General features: G+C 32.5%; 1 protein-coding gene across 3 annotated transcripts in view; it reads right to left on the bottom strand.

Moving 5' to 3' along the window:
* Positions 1 to 15,000, bottom strand: part of LOC136843215 (uncharacterized) — a 221,726-nt gene that overhangs the window by 203,381 nt on the left and 3,345 nt on the right. The window lies entirely within an intron of this gene.

The following is a 15,000-nucleotide window of genomic DNA, read 5'->3' as shown; positions in this document are numbered from 1 at the left end:
TCCAAAGGACTCTTTTTATATCTAGATACACATTCATCAACGTTCTTCAACGTTAACCACGTGACCTCTGGTATACCTTAAATAAGCAATGACGTCCTTAGTTACATATTTTTGTTATCAGTAACCATTCTTGTTTTTGCTGATAATAAAAGTCCAGTGCTATGAAAAAGATATTAGTTTTAATCCAGGCTCTTATAATGGATGATTATCGAAAAATAAAGGAAAGATATTGAGGAAAAAAAAGAAACAGAGGAATGGCAAATTACTGATGAAAATCAAAAGAAAATATAATCGATCAAAGCCTGGGTTGTGACTAAAATGGCTGTTGGTAGTTGTTGCTTGGTTTAAATTGCCTGGCTTATGCCAGCACTTGCCTTTAATCTAGGACGTCCCAAAGCGTGAGGAATGTATGAAAGGGACTAGTAGCCCTGATAAGGACCTCCGGGCTCTGTCTGTCCAACAAAGACGATGGTTGCCAAGAGATTGTCAATGAGACTACTTCAATTTGCATGTAGAAACGAATTAGACAACTGAACGAGCAGATATACATTCAGTACCGTGTCGAGAGTCCAGCCATATCAAAGTAAGTCTAATGCCAGCATCCTTACACTTGTTCGATATTTCAGATATCAAAATGAAGAGAGAGAGAGAGAGAGAGAGAGAGAGAGAGAGAGAGAGAGAGAGAGAGAGAGATCATAACAATAACTTCGTTACTGAACATCACTTGATATAAGACGATTGGTTCGGAGACCTCATGTGCACCAAAAGAGCGAACTTGAAGTGAAAATTGGATCAGCCAAAACCGCTTATTTCTCCATTTCCTTGTCAACAATTGTGAGATCGTTTCTGAGACTTTTCTACACCTAGTTATATTAGTGAGAGATCTAAAGTAAACATTTTCCTTCTTCTATCCTATTTTTGTGCCACAGATCCGACCCGTGTAGCCTTTTCGAGGAGGAAATCCTTACGAAAACAATGAACTTGATATAAGGGTGGGAGACTTTGGTGTTAGTATGCGTCTTTGTATTCTCTCCCCTCAAGCAAAAAGGATTTTTCCTCTCTCTTAAAGGCGATATGTACAGTGCGTCTTTTATTATGAGACGTAATTCTATTAGGTTTTTATGGAATCTCATAAAGTAAAGCTAGTGCATAGTGAGATATTTCAACGTATCTACGTACGTCGGCAATGATACAAATATCACATTTAATTTTTTCCTTATTTTTTTTTATCTTGTATATCATATTTTTATATTTTAAAACGATTTGCATTTTACCCAGTAACAGAGTTACTCCATATTCATGTGAACTACCTTTTGGCACCGAAATCTTTCTCTTGTGTAATTTAAAACGACTTAAGTGCAACAGGGGGAATATATTCTTTGGGAATGGAATAACATATAGTCTCTCTCTCTCTCTCTCTCTCTCTCTCTCTCTCTCTCTCTCTCTCTCTCTCTCTCTCTCGTTCTTTTTAATATTCTTTAATTTTTCAAATTGCCTTACCTTACGTTATATCAAAACCAGAACGGATGCCTATAGCCAATAAACTATCAGTTTACCTAATCTTCGGTCTTAATGATCAGTTTGTAATTAACGGAATATCGACTCTATTTCGGCAAATCGTGTTGCAAGTGTATTGTTGTTTGATAAGTATGTCAGATATCAGATCCTTAAGCGTCAATTATCTTCAGGAAAATATACCTTCCTTGATAATGAATCTATTTGTGATTGCCATTAATTCATTTGTTTCCAATACCCCAGAGCGGCAAGAGTGGGCTTAAAATTACATAGAGCAATTGGCTTCATCTGTTTCTGATAAATGGATTACAATTTCGTCTACTGAAAATATAATTCTCGCAAACTTGAAGGTCTGTACCATTTAAAGTTACGAAGGCATAGACAAAAATGGAAGTGGGAAACGGGCTAATATTTATATCAACATTCTGTCCATACATTTCAGGTATTAGAGGTGTTAATTACAAAATGACACTTGTCTTATGAAGCGTATTACGACGTTTGTATAATTAATCAGGCAATTGTAATTTCCACTCTAATAATGTAAAATAGTTTCCCCTTTCCTCTCTTTTAAAGCAATCGCTGAACTTCCTGACATTTAATTATGAAGAGGGAACCCACGCTAAAAGGCAGCTCAAATAAGAGTTTAATTCCTCTGAACCAACTATTAATGATCTGGTTTGATGCGAAATACCTTTCGAGCCAGCATAATTAGGAAAGTTGTTTAGATTCTAGCTATTAATGGGCGATATAATGGTCCGCCTCTCAGTCTTAATGACGAAGGTTGCCTCTGTTGGTGGAACTGGAGTCACAGAGATCCTTTCAGGAAAGTAGAGGAAAAGAAAGCTCAGAGGAAACTGACGTTTTCTCTTGTGATTGCGACATACAGTAGAATTTCGTTGATTGCTCTGCTGAAAAGGGTAAGAGCTTTATTGAATACTCTCTGGGTGAATTCCTAAATTATATTCATTAATCGGTGAGAGAATTCCTGAATTACATTTATTACTCGAAGTGAGAATTCCTGAATTATATTTATTACTCGAAGTGAGAATTCATGAATTCTATTTATTACTCGAAGTGAGAATTCATGAATTATATTAATTACTCGGTGTGAGATTTCATGAATTATATGAATTACTCGGTGTGAAAATTCATGAATTTTGTTTATTAATCTGTCAGAAAATTCATGAATATTATCTCTTACTTTGTAGGCAGGTAAATGAATTTCATTTACAATTTATGGGAAAATACATATATATCTGAAATTCTCTGAAATATCCAGGTGATTAGATAGGGAGCTAATAAACTACACAGACACCTAAAAAAAAAATTAATCACAAACAGGTTTCATAATTAGATATAGTAAAGGTGCCCATCACTCTTAGCTACAATAAAATATCTACCAGAAGCAAGAAAACAAAGGAGCTATTCTGCAATTGACAAACTAGTAATTCCTGTAAAGTTGAGAGCAAGGAGTTAGTAATGGCCTCCAAACAATGTTTACTGATTTTTAATTATCAACGTGCGCTTTCACGCACTCCCACACTCAAGAACACAAACAGACACACAAACACACACGCACGCACACCTCTATATATATACACACACAGATATATATATATATATATATATATATATATATATATATATATATATATATATATATATATATATATATATATATATATATATATATATATATATATATATATATATATATATATATATATATATATATACATATATCAAGCTACAAATAACCTATTCATTAGAAGTTTACTATACTTTACGAGTAAGTGATAAAGAGGCCAGGTTTCGAAACTATGACCGCAAGGTTTTTATATGGGTTACATTGGCCTTAATTCCGCCTTTAAGACGGTGCATCAACTTTCTAATTCTCATTTTATCTTTTCGGATGAGCGGTTATCATCATGCCACTGTAAACCCTAGCTTTGGTCTACAAAGCTCGGTTAATCATCAAGTACATAATTCACTGCTTTGGGGCACTACGGGATCATTTTTTCTTTCGAAACTTGTGAGCAAAAAGGTCATTCAAAACCCAACGCATCTATATTTCGGTCATTAGCTGATATGACCATGATGTGTGAGTTGATTTGTCATATAAGTGAGGCAAATAATAAAGATTCTGTTATTTGCCTCACTTATATGACAAATCATGACAAATCTTACATGGCTTAAACTTATTGTACTATATTTTGGAAAGTTCTAAAATATTAACACAAATTTAATGAGAAAAGTTTTATATAACAATATATCTAGTCAAAAAAAATCTAAAATATTGCACACAAGTTCGTCCATTACTAAAAAGAATGGAAAAAACTACCAGAGGGCTGGCAAAATTAATTTCATTTTATGAAAAATCTATTTCATTTTACAATCACGATATTGCACGTGGGGCGATGAAAATGGTAATCAAAGGAAATGATGTTTCGGAAAAGATTTTTATATTTTTCTGTTCGTCAAGTTGACTGATATACATCCACGCCTTGTGAACAGTTCTTGGACAAGATACAAGTAAAATATGTAAGAATAACACAATAAAACGATTTCTATAAAATATTATGTTTCCAGGTGTTATGGATCACCTTCGGTAATGAATTATAATATAATCAAGCATTAGTACCGTAGGTGAAAACACTTGGTTATGCCTCAACTTCTAAATTATGATAGCACGTAATATTCATGGAAACAATTCTGGATAAGTTAGCAGTTAACATGTCTGTTTCCGTATATTGCTTTTGAAAATAATTTCCTAATGAGAAACTGAACTGATGATGTATTTTGAGAGAATAAAATTGCATAACTATGAACTCTTCTTTTTTTGGTTTATTACTATATTTATTAGTACCGAAGTATGTTATTTTTATCCCTATCAATGGTTTTTAATCACAATGGTATCTTTATTTGACGTTTTATTGCCATCCAGTCTTTAACGAAGACGAGAATGTGCATCTACACACTCATTATCTTGAACTCTCATATGCGCTGGTATTCAGCAGAGCTCAACTTATATAATTATGTTAGACCAGACTTCATATTATGTGAACTGAGTGAGAATCGACTTTGATTTTTTTTTTTTCTTGCTCTTCCTTGCCGGTGATATATAAAAAAATACTTTGTGTTATCTCTTGATTTATCTACGAACACATAACTATGTAACACTTTCTAGTAATGTACTGCAACCTTGGCTCCTTGTCGCGGCTTGCAATCATAGATTCTTACATAATTGAGTACACCTGGCTTATTTATCGCCATTACAGTCTGCAACTCTCAGGAGCGAGTTTCGTTATTTCTTAATTCTTGGAGTTACTTAGTCATTTAGGTCTTCGTAGAAAACAATTATAAATTCTTTTACAGATTTTATTCCTAGGTAATAATTTCATATGCGAGATTTTTATTTTGAGTTGCTCTGCAAGTGGTTGCAAGACCTCCATTAACGTTCTGAATCGCCACTGAAAATACTTTTGAGTAAAAGCTAATTCCACCATAGAATAGTTTTAGGTTTGAGAGCTACAATTTATATTTTCCAGCATAAGCTTTAATCCAAAAACGTGAAAGCATTTCGCTTGTATCGAGTAAAGTTTGAAGAATAAGTTTAGTATGCCATAATATTGTAACAAAATAATTAATATACTGATGATTCATCATCAATAAAATAAATGCACTGAACATCTTGAGGTAATCGACATATTGTATTACCCATGATCCAAAAACTTTTGTGCTTATAATGAGGAAAAATTCAGGCAGATTCCACCTATAGTTAAGATAGTTTGCAATATTTGATTATCATAAAAAGGCACTTCAAGTTTGTTAAATTGTATAGATCTCTATATATACATACATACATACATACATACATACATACATACATACATACATACATACATACATACATACATACATACATACATACATACAAATCTCATTAAAATAATAGTTGGATTCCTCCAGAATTTTTACTTCTATAGTTCTCTGTATGGACAATGATTGCAAGAGTTGATTTACAAGTCTCCATAATAATGTTGGATACAATTTTTTTAAACTAATATCAACTGCGTATCAGCTGAGTCTACCTATCAACTCATTCGAAATAGACAATTTCTTACAATTATTGGTAAGATACTGGGGAATACTTGGTTTTGTGACAGAGCAAAATTACGATGACGTCATAAACCTGGAGGAAAGTTAAACTATCAAAATCTTATTATGGTATTACAATTAAAACCTCTTACTAATGGGGGAAATTCTTCATCATTAAAGCTGTAATTATCTCAATCCAAGGTGACAGCTAGATGAGGGAAACCAAATTCTTATTGCTTTACATTCAAAAAATAAATCTTTATTCAGGTATTCCAACTTTATTTACTTGTAGTCCGAAAAGCCTATTATGCATATAAAATCTGCAGAGAACGTACGTTAACTTCCAACAAATTCAGTGGATATTTTGTAGAGATAAAGATTTTAAAACGTTGTTGTCTAAAACAACCTGAAAATCTTTGCTTTCTGATAAAATTCTTTTATTAGTTTTCATTCTCAACAAAATTTTGAAACAGGGGTGATCCACGATATTAAGAGACAATGTCTGACTAAAGTCTTTTGCACATGTCTTTGTTTTATAAATGTTACTGTTGGCTTATCAAGGATAGGCCATAGGGTTTTTATAAATTTTCATATTATAGTTATGATTACATATGCACTGCAGAACGTATGTACAAACAGACTATCAATATTTTTTTTATTTATTTATCATTACACTCATGAATCATTCAACTATATTCCCAGATCAGTATGGAACGTCACTGATGGCTATTTGATAACGACTGTGGAAATCAAGTAATATTTCCAATTATCATTAATTACTTGAATTCACTGCAAAAATGTTCTATAATCACACTGTAGAATTACTTTCGCTGTGCAGTTCACGGAGGTGACGTGAGGGATTGGGAGCAACCAGATGTATTTTTAAACGTTACGTTATTTTCGGTAATGACTGACATTATACATTTTGATTCAACTATGCTTGCCCCGTTCACTGAGTGAAGAAAGAAATCAGTCAATGGTGGCATTGCTATTATTATAAATTAAGAATTGGTATTTCATCACCTAGAGAGCATTAGCTAATATCCTAGATTAGCATGATAACTGGAATGATACTGGGGCTTATAAAAACGGGAATCCTTCAGTGATATTGAATAGCTAGGAATTTATAATATTTGGTAAATGAAAAACATCATACTCAAATAGGGACTGGTTATAAAAGTTGAAATTATTGTATAGCTATTCACTGGAACATTTGATACAGCAGCATAGGTAGATCATGAATTTAGGATGATCACTTTATGAACTGTAATTTTATGAACAAAAATTTCAGTTAAATATTTATCGACTACTTTCATTGGGCTGACTGGCTGATTGGCATTTTATTTATTTATCTAATTGTCCAGAGTGTTGTGATATATACACGTAATTTTGTGGCCAGAATTCATGTTTCTATTTATTTTGTGTTGTACAAATTCTATTTAGATTTAGTTCAAATTCTTTTTTATTACATAAGAATAAAAGAAATCTATAAGATTTGTAAAAAAAGACTTAGTTCTTCGCTGGTTAAGTACATCTTCCAGCTTAAAGCACATATTCCCTATTTTCATAACAATTAATTATACCTACTAATTTATAACTTGATAGGAGTTGCAAGTTAGAAATTGAATGTTTCATAGTGACTACAACTAGAGAATAATAAGAGCTCATTAACTGATTTTAACGTTTGCAGTCTACTGAAAATGAGTGTTTAAAAGTCTGTTTTAATCATATAGAATGGATATTGGAACTTCTGTTGATACAGGAATATTAATTTTTTTTTTTAAGTTTTTGTTTTACGAGAATGAAATCCGAGAAATTTTGCATAATTCGTCGTGGACATAATTTAAGGACCTGAGGTCTTCTTCATTTTCAATGCTAAGTTTCTGGGTGTAGACATAACTCCTTTGACTTATTATAGACAGAGTAGAGAAACAATTGCCGCTAGTTTTAGTCTGTTGATCGATTTTCACGTTTCTGTTTCGTTGTCTTCACTGCAGGAAAAATTTCCACCTGTTTAAGACAAATTGAGCTTCATCAGCACTGTTTTTTACCATTTTGTTCTGTTTCAATTTTCACACAAACAGCGTGTTCTTTCCTAAGTCTTATATCAGCTCTCTACGTCCTTTCGCATCGGTTTCAATAGTCCATCCTTATTAAAAATAGTTCCGCTAAATTCACCAATAGTTTGATCACTGTGGTGTCTAGACAACAATTTAGTCACAGAGTGGCTATTTTATTCGTATATAAAGCATTTGGATGATACCAGATACCAATTCGTAATTAATGCCTTCAGTGTTGAGGAGAATGATCATATTTACCTTGCAGTGTGAAATGTAATAGCACTCAACATTTGACAATCCTTGCATTGTTCGAGACTCGCTATTCTTGACAATATCGTAGAATTTAATATACTTTTGTGTCCATTGATTGAAGACGAATCAAAATTTTGTAAATATATATACTTCATATTTCAGTAAATTATAACATTCTTTGATGGTAAATTATTATTTCCTATTTTCCGATTTTATTATTTTTATATGATCGTCAAAAATATTCTCATAGCAAAATGAAATATTTTATAGAAGCCATTGCTTATTGTTTAATTTCTGTTACACTGTACATGAGTTTCTTTGAGTGAGATAACTAGTCAGGTATATGCGACGAGAAAGTGCCTGAAAAGAGATAATTTGTATGAATTTCACAGCTTTTTCCTGTATTATTATCAGTTTCTTTCCCGTCTTAGATAGGTAATTAATGAACTATAATAATAATAATAATAATAATAATAATAATAATAATAATAATAATAATAATAATAATAATAGCGCATTTGAATTTTTACTACGCCATAAGGGCCTTATGTATAAGCTATATTTTCTACCCCATGAGCCTGGGCCCCCTTGGTAGGATCGCGTGATTAACCTCCATACAACTAATATGGTTGTCAACCATTGAAGGTCGGACCCAGCAGCGGGCGTGGGATGAGCAATATAGCCTTTCCTTATTCATTATCGATTTCGGCACGCGATAAAACTTGAATTCATTTACCTTCTATTTTATATTTTACGTTCGATTTTGACACTTCTGTTTAAAATAATCTATTTTAAGGAAAGTGGAGATATTAGAGGTTTCAAAGAGACGGTTGAACATCGAACAGACGAGTAGAAAATTCGAAGTGTTATGTACCTCGGATTCTGATAAAAGCAATATCAGGTGAATCTGTTAAGAAAGGAAAGTAAAAAGAAAGCTTTTGAAATATAAGAAAGGATGGAACAAACTTTGGGATATAAATAATAATGGCCACTGCTGAGGAAACGTGCCCACCGGTGTCTCACCCGTACCCTGCTGACGCAACGCTGAATTTAGAATGATTTTATCAATACATTATTCAAGATAAAGTCGCATTACAGCGGATATGATAAATATTTATAAGCTTACTAGACAGTATTGGGTTTTTAACATCAGCATGAAGAAGTAGTATATCAAATTCAAGAAAAAATGAAAATTGACAACAATCTCTCTCTCTCTCTCTCTCTCTCTCTCTCTCTCTCTCTCTCTCTCTCTCTCTCCCACCTATATTTGATTTTTGAAGTGCATGTTATTACTTATTGGAAACCGCTATACAAACCTCATGTCGTAAAAATTTGAAATAAGAAATAAAGATAATGGGACGCTGTTATCATTCAGGCAGGTGAACTGTATTCCAGTCATGAATAAATAATGAAGCATTGATACCCTCCATCTAGAGAACGGAATTTAAAATAAAAAAAAAAACAAAATTCGTAAGCACTGAATGCTTGTTCTTTTGAAGCTTCGATAAAATTTAAAGTTGAAGGTAACACCACCGATAAGAAAAAGAACCCAGATTATTAAGTATTTTGTTACTGTTGAATATTTCATTACGTAGTGAAAAATAATGTATGTGGAAGTCACTTTCGCTTTAATTTTGTCATTGTTCAGCGTCTTTACCCAATTACCACTTGTTAACCGGCTTCATCTCTCGACAATCTTCATTTAACTTTAGGCATAAGTGAATAATTATAGCCAAGCTATTGTACAACCAAACACTAACAATCATTTTGTTGTAAATGTACAAAACAATAATGATCTCGGAAACTACGCTGAAGAACAGGTGAAAGCACACTAGTATAAAAAAAATAATTTTCACAGATATACTAGATACAATAAAAAAAATTGAAGACTGGAAGCTTGTAAACCACCGCCAACATCTCATAAAGAGTGCGTCAAAGTCCCCTACAAACGGTGTTATTCAAATCTTTATGATAGGCACTCGATTCTTTCTGTGTACTAAAATTCCTTTTCGGTGCCTCTTCAACCCCTTTTACCCATTACTTGCCACGTCTTCCCCTCCTCTACCCAAGTCACCCATCTGAACGACAGACTTCACAAACCTACTGTCCTCCATTCATTCCACAGTCTGATCGATCCTTTCATAAATGCTAACCTTTTGGCTCCTGCCATGTCACTTAACCTTTCTCATCCTTATAATGCTAGTTACTTAACGCCCGCACGACAGAAATTCATGTAATGTGAAAGGAACAAATAAGAATGTCCATCTCTCTTGGCAACATACCCACCAGACTTCAAATTTTTACTGTTTACGCATATTATTAAAACACATCATTACAATACTAGCTTATATTAATGCAAAAAGCAAATTACATGCTCATACGAGAGAGGCTTTTATTGTTGCAACAATTACCGTCACTGAGCAAATAATTTCATCATCGGTACTTCGTTAACTGCGAGTACTTTGAAGGTACGAGAGTAAAAACTTAAATAAAAATATTTCAAGTCCCGAGCGTCTCAAACTCAAAGTTGCGTAACAAGAACCGTGATGAAAAATACCTCCAAGTCGATAACGGAAATGAAATGGAATATATGTCGGGAGGCGGGGAGGATAAAGCCAAAAGTTTTGAATGGAGAGCCTACGAATCCTGAAAAGTGGGATACTTACGAGGGAGAAAAATATATTTTGATCTCGGTAAAGGCGCATATGGTGGGAATCCTCTTTTTCTGATGGAAGTTGGGGCCGAAATTGTAAAATTTGGGAGAGAAAGTTGGTCATCGACTGGATGCTTTATTATGAAACATATAGATTTCCAATATACTTATTTTAAGGGAGACACTCAGTCGTAAGGGAAATGAAATCAGTATTGATATTAGATTACTGAGTTTATTTTGCAATTCCAGTGACCTTGATTTATATATGTGCAGTGCGATTTATTTCCACGCATGTAATTTGGGTATCACACAGATAAAACCAAGTTGTATGTGACTAAAGTATGATTAATTGTTTTGCCATATGTAAAAGAGAAAAAAAAATGTGCACAACAGAAGCTAAATCAAGAGAGAAGGAATTTTTATCTGGTCGCCAAAAGGCGCGAACCTGCATCAAGATTCTACAATATTGTACCTAAATGCCCTCTATCCCTAAAAGTCATATTCGCATACATCACATAATCTATCCACCTATGGTAAACCTTTCCATATATTTGAACAAATAACTTTTTGCAGAAGGTTGATAATAAACAAACACGCAAACCCAAAGTGTAAAAAAAAAAAAGACTTCCCTGTCAGAGATAATGGATGAATGGATAATCAATGACGCTTCCCTAAAAATAAGCAATTTTAAACCAACGGTACGCTTCCGTAGATGCGTTATTCATTTGGTTGATACAGACTGTATAGCACGCGTAAGAAGTACAAAAGTATACTTGATGTGACTTGTTAAATATTTCAAGTCAAGTTGAAAATACACTACCAGTAGCTGATCAACAAAAAATTTAATGGATTTGAAGGAGCCAAAGCGTAATGATAAAAATAAATTGCATTTATGTATGTTGGACAGGTTCCTTTCCTTCATCTGTGAAAATAATTATTAAATAGGTTTGTTTGTTGCAGTGTTATAGAGATTATAAGTTGTCGACTCTTTCCCAATAAAAAGGGAAGGGATTATCCAAAAGCGTATTTTGTTTACAAGCAGTAAACCAATAAATTCACAACTGAGAGGAGTATTCCCAGACCCCAAACTTCCGTCCCGGCGTAACAATCCCCCCAATAATAGTCCCATCACTATTTCTACTCAGATCTGATCACTTGCTGCCGGTTACGAAGTATCGGTTAAATCTGGTCACCAAATCAGGCAAATGACGTGCAGGGTTTCTGTCACTTAAGAAAAAAAATTTAGAGCTAACCTGAGCTATCCAACCTTCGAAAGGCCCCTTGTACCCAAAAGCTGGATGTCCTGTCGGCCTCCTTTTGGTAGGATTTTCATAGAATTCCACACAAGGTATTTTCTTTGTAATCCCACTAACATACAGACACAAACAAATGAACATAACTGAAAATCTAGCCTCGTCTTCGGATATGATGAAAAAAGGAAAATATGAAAGGATAAAATATGACTATTAAGCATTTAATAGCGCATGCAAGATCTGTAGCTCCAAAAGTAAATCTTTATAAAATACATACATACTACATTCTATATATTTTAGTAGTAACTGGTAATGTAAAAAACGAATTTACACTGTTATTGTTATGAGACGCCAGCTAAAGTTTGGACACGTCCTGGAGTAATCATTTTGACTGATAGTCTCTGCGTCCACCAAAAGATATTATTATTATTATTATTATTATTATTATTATTATTATTATTATTATTATTATCATAACCGTTAGTAGGTATTAGGATTAGTATGGGAATAGATCTATGCATGTATGTTTCTTTTCTAATAAGAAAGCACGAAAATGAAAAAAGAGAGTTTGAGATAAAACGCTCCGGTAAAAGGTTATTTTGCTTTATACAGATGAATATATATATCCATCGAAGGCCAAATGAATGACATATTTTATCAACTTCTAGAGATGATTGTCAGCAATACTTTGCAGGCAAAACTAAGACTGGAAGTAAAACTACCAAAAAATGCCTTCAACTGTACATCACTCTTAAATAAGTATAAATTAAATATATTCCTAGCGATGATGTTTACAATAAGAGGTAATGACACTAGAAAGATACCTTTACCACTGTACCTCAATATTTTATAACAATGCTACGTAAGGACACAATAAATGTAGGTACAGAATGAAAACCCTAATATAGGAGAAAAATTTATGGATTCCTGGTGAAAAAAATATTAGCACACTGATACGGGTTTAAGCACCCTATATCATGAACATTGTTCTGAAAAGAAACCTTGGTTGTTCTTTGGTTACGGAAATGTATTATGAAATATACCTGACACAATAAAAACTCTGAAATTTGCTGAAGGTCATTCCAAAGAAACGATAGATGCGGTTGCAACATGAATGCAGGAGTTTAGAATCTAAACTCCTGCATTGTCGTTTATCTAAACTTTAGATACACGACAATGATAGGAAACAATGGGAGATACTAATAACTGAAAATAAATATATAGACAAGTTTCACTCTTAACATACTTAGGCTATTTACGACACTACAGAGTATGTTACTTATGGAGTTGCTGGGATAAATTAGTAACTGTAATGTTAATTCTATCAATCGTTTCCTTGTCAGCTTCCTGAACAGCTAACGTTTCCCTTTGTATCTACCAGCAGAGTTCACAACTGTCTAGTGAGAAAATATTATGAACTGTATCATTTTTTTTAAGTTTTGAAATATAAATAAAGATTTCACCAAGAAAAAGCAACAGGAACCCTTATAATAAATGTCGATGTCTGTAACAATGAATAATATACGTAATCCCTGTGTTATTTCAAAACTAAGTTATCTGAGAAAAAAATTAACTAAACAGAAGTTACTGCAAAATATTGATATCTTTTTATCAAACCAAAAAATTGTGGCATATACTTGGAAAAAGTTTTTAGAATCACATTCCAAGTTATCAAATAAAGGTGAAAGAATGCAATATTTCTACTTTCTGATAAGCCTCAGTGGTTTAGCTGTAAACTAGTCAAGAAGCTTTTACTGGTAATTGAAACATTTCTGAAAGTAGGGTAACCAAACGCCTATAACACTGCAAACTGAGTAATCTAGCATGCTATCGACTTAGAAAAACCTCACTAGTAGTCGTTTTCGTTACGTGTTTGTGTGTACATGAGTATATGAATTTTTATGTCTCTAAGTGAGCATATTCAATAGATTTGAGCAGCCCAGTTAATTTGTTAGTCTTAATCAATGAAATTAGAAGATACTTATGGAAAAGGGTTATAGTGTATTAAAGAAGTTATGTAAGTGCTTCTTTCATACATGACTCAATATTCTATCACATTATCAGATTATTCTGAATTGATAAAATCCACAGTATAACTCTCTAGTTTGATTCGTAGGATATAAACACAATATTTTAATATACAGGTAATTTCATCTTCAACTTCTTTCTGTGACGTCCGTACTTAAGTAAGAGCAATGCTAATTATTTTCTTTTTTATTCTAAAACTTTTCTATTTATTAAAGTTGTGTACTTTATTGAAAAACTGACTAGTTTCGATATTAATTCGTATTACTTGCAACCATAATATCAAAACTTTTTACTACTGGAATAATCGAGTTTGCCAACAATTGCAGGTTTAATCATTCATTTACTTTATATTTATGATATAAGAAAAACTCTGCTAGTACCTTTGTGAGAGTCTGTATCATCATTTACAATTATTAAAAATACTGAATGGTAATATGCAAGTATAACAAGCGCAATAATTATTAACAGACATAAGGAATGGATATAATGTACTTAACATTTATACATAACGGAATTGTAACTGAAAGAAGAAAGAAATATATTTTGGCATAATCGAAGTGAAAAAGAAATAGGTCCATATGACGTGACATCTGGTAAATCATGTCAATTTTCAGAGATTGCTCGTGAATGAAACTTTTATATAGTTCTTATTTCCATTCAATTAATACTCAGACTAGTCTTCCTCTTTTTCTCTTTATTTCCCAATTATATATATATATATATATATATATATATATATATATATATATATATATATATATATATATATATATACTGTATATATATACATATATATGTGTGTGCATACATGTATACACACACACACACACACACATATATATATATATATATATATATATATATATATATATATATATATATATATATATATATATATATATATATATATATATATATATATATATAATTTATATAATTTTCAATGTATTACTTTAAATTCCCTCAGGCATTATCTTTTATGACTTGCGTAATCAGTCAATCGCAAATCCTTTACAATCCATATTTGTTAATATATACGTTTTCATACCTAGTTCTACAATAGTTACTTGCTGGTAGCCCCAGGAGTGTAAAGATTGAGACAAAATATAAAATCTACGAAACTAGCAAGGAGAGAGAGAGA

This window comes from Macrobrachium rosenbergii, chromosome 11 (assembly GCF_040412425.1).
Source record: "Macrobrachium rosenbergii isolate ZJJX-2024 chromosome 11, ASM4041242v1, whole genome shotgun sequence".
Taxonomy (NCBI): Eukaryota; Metazoa; Arthropoda; class Malacostraca; order Decapoda; family Palaemonidae; genus Macrobrachium; species Macrobrachium rosenbergii.
The sequence above is the reverse complement of the archived record's forward strand: the minus strand, read 5'-3'. Positions and strand labels throughout refer to the sequence as shown.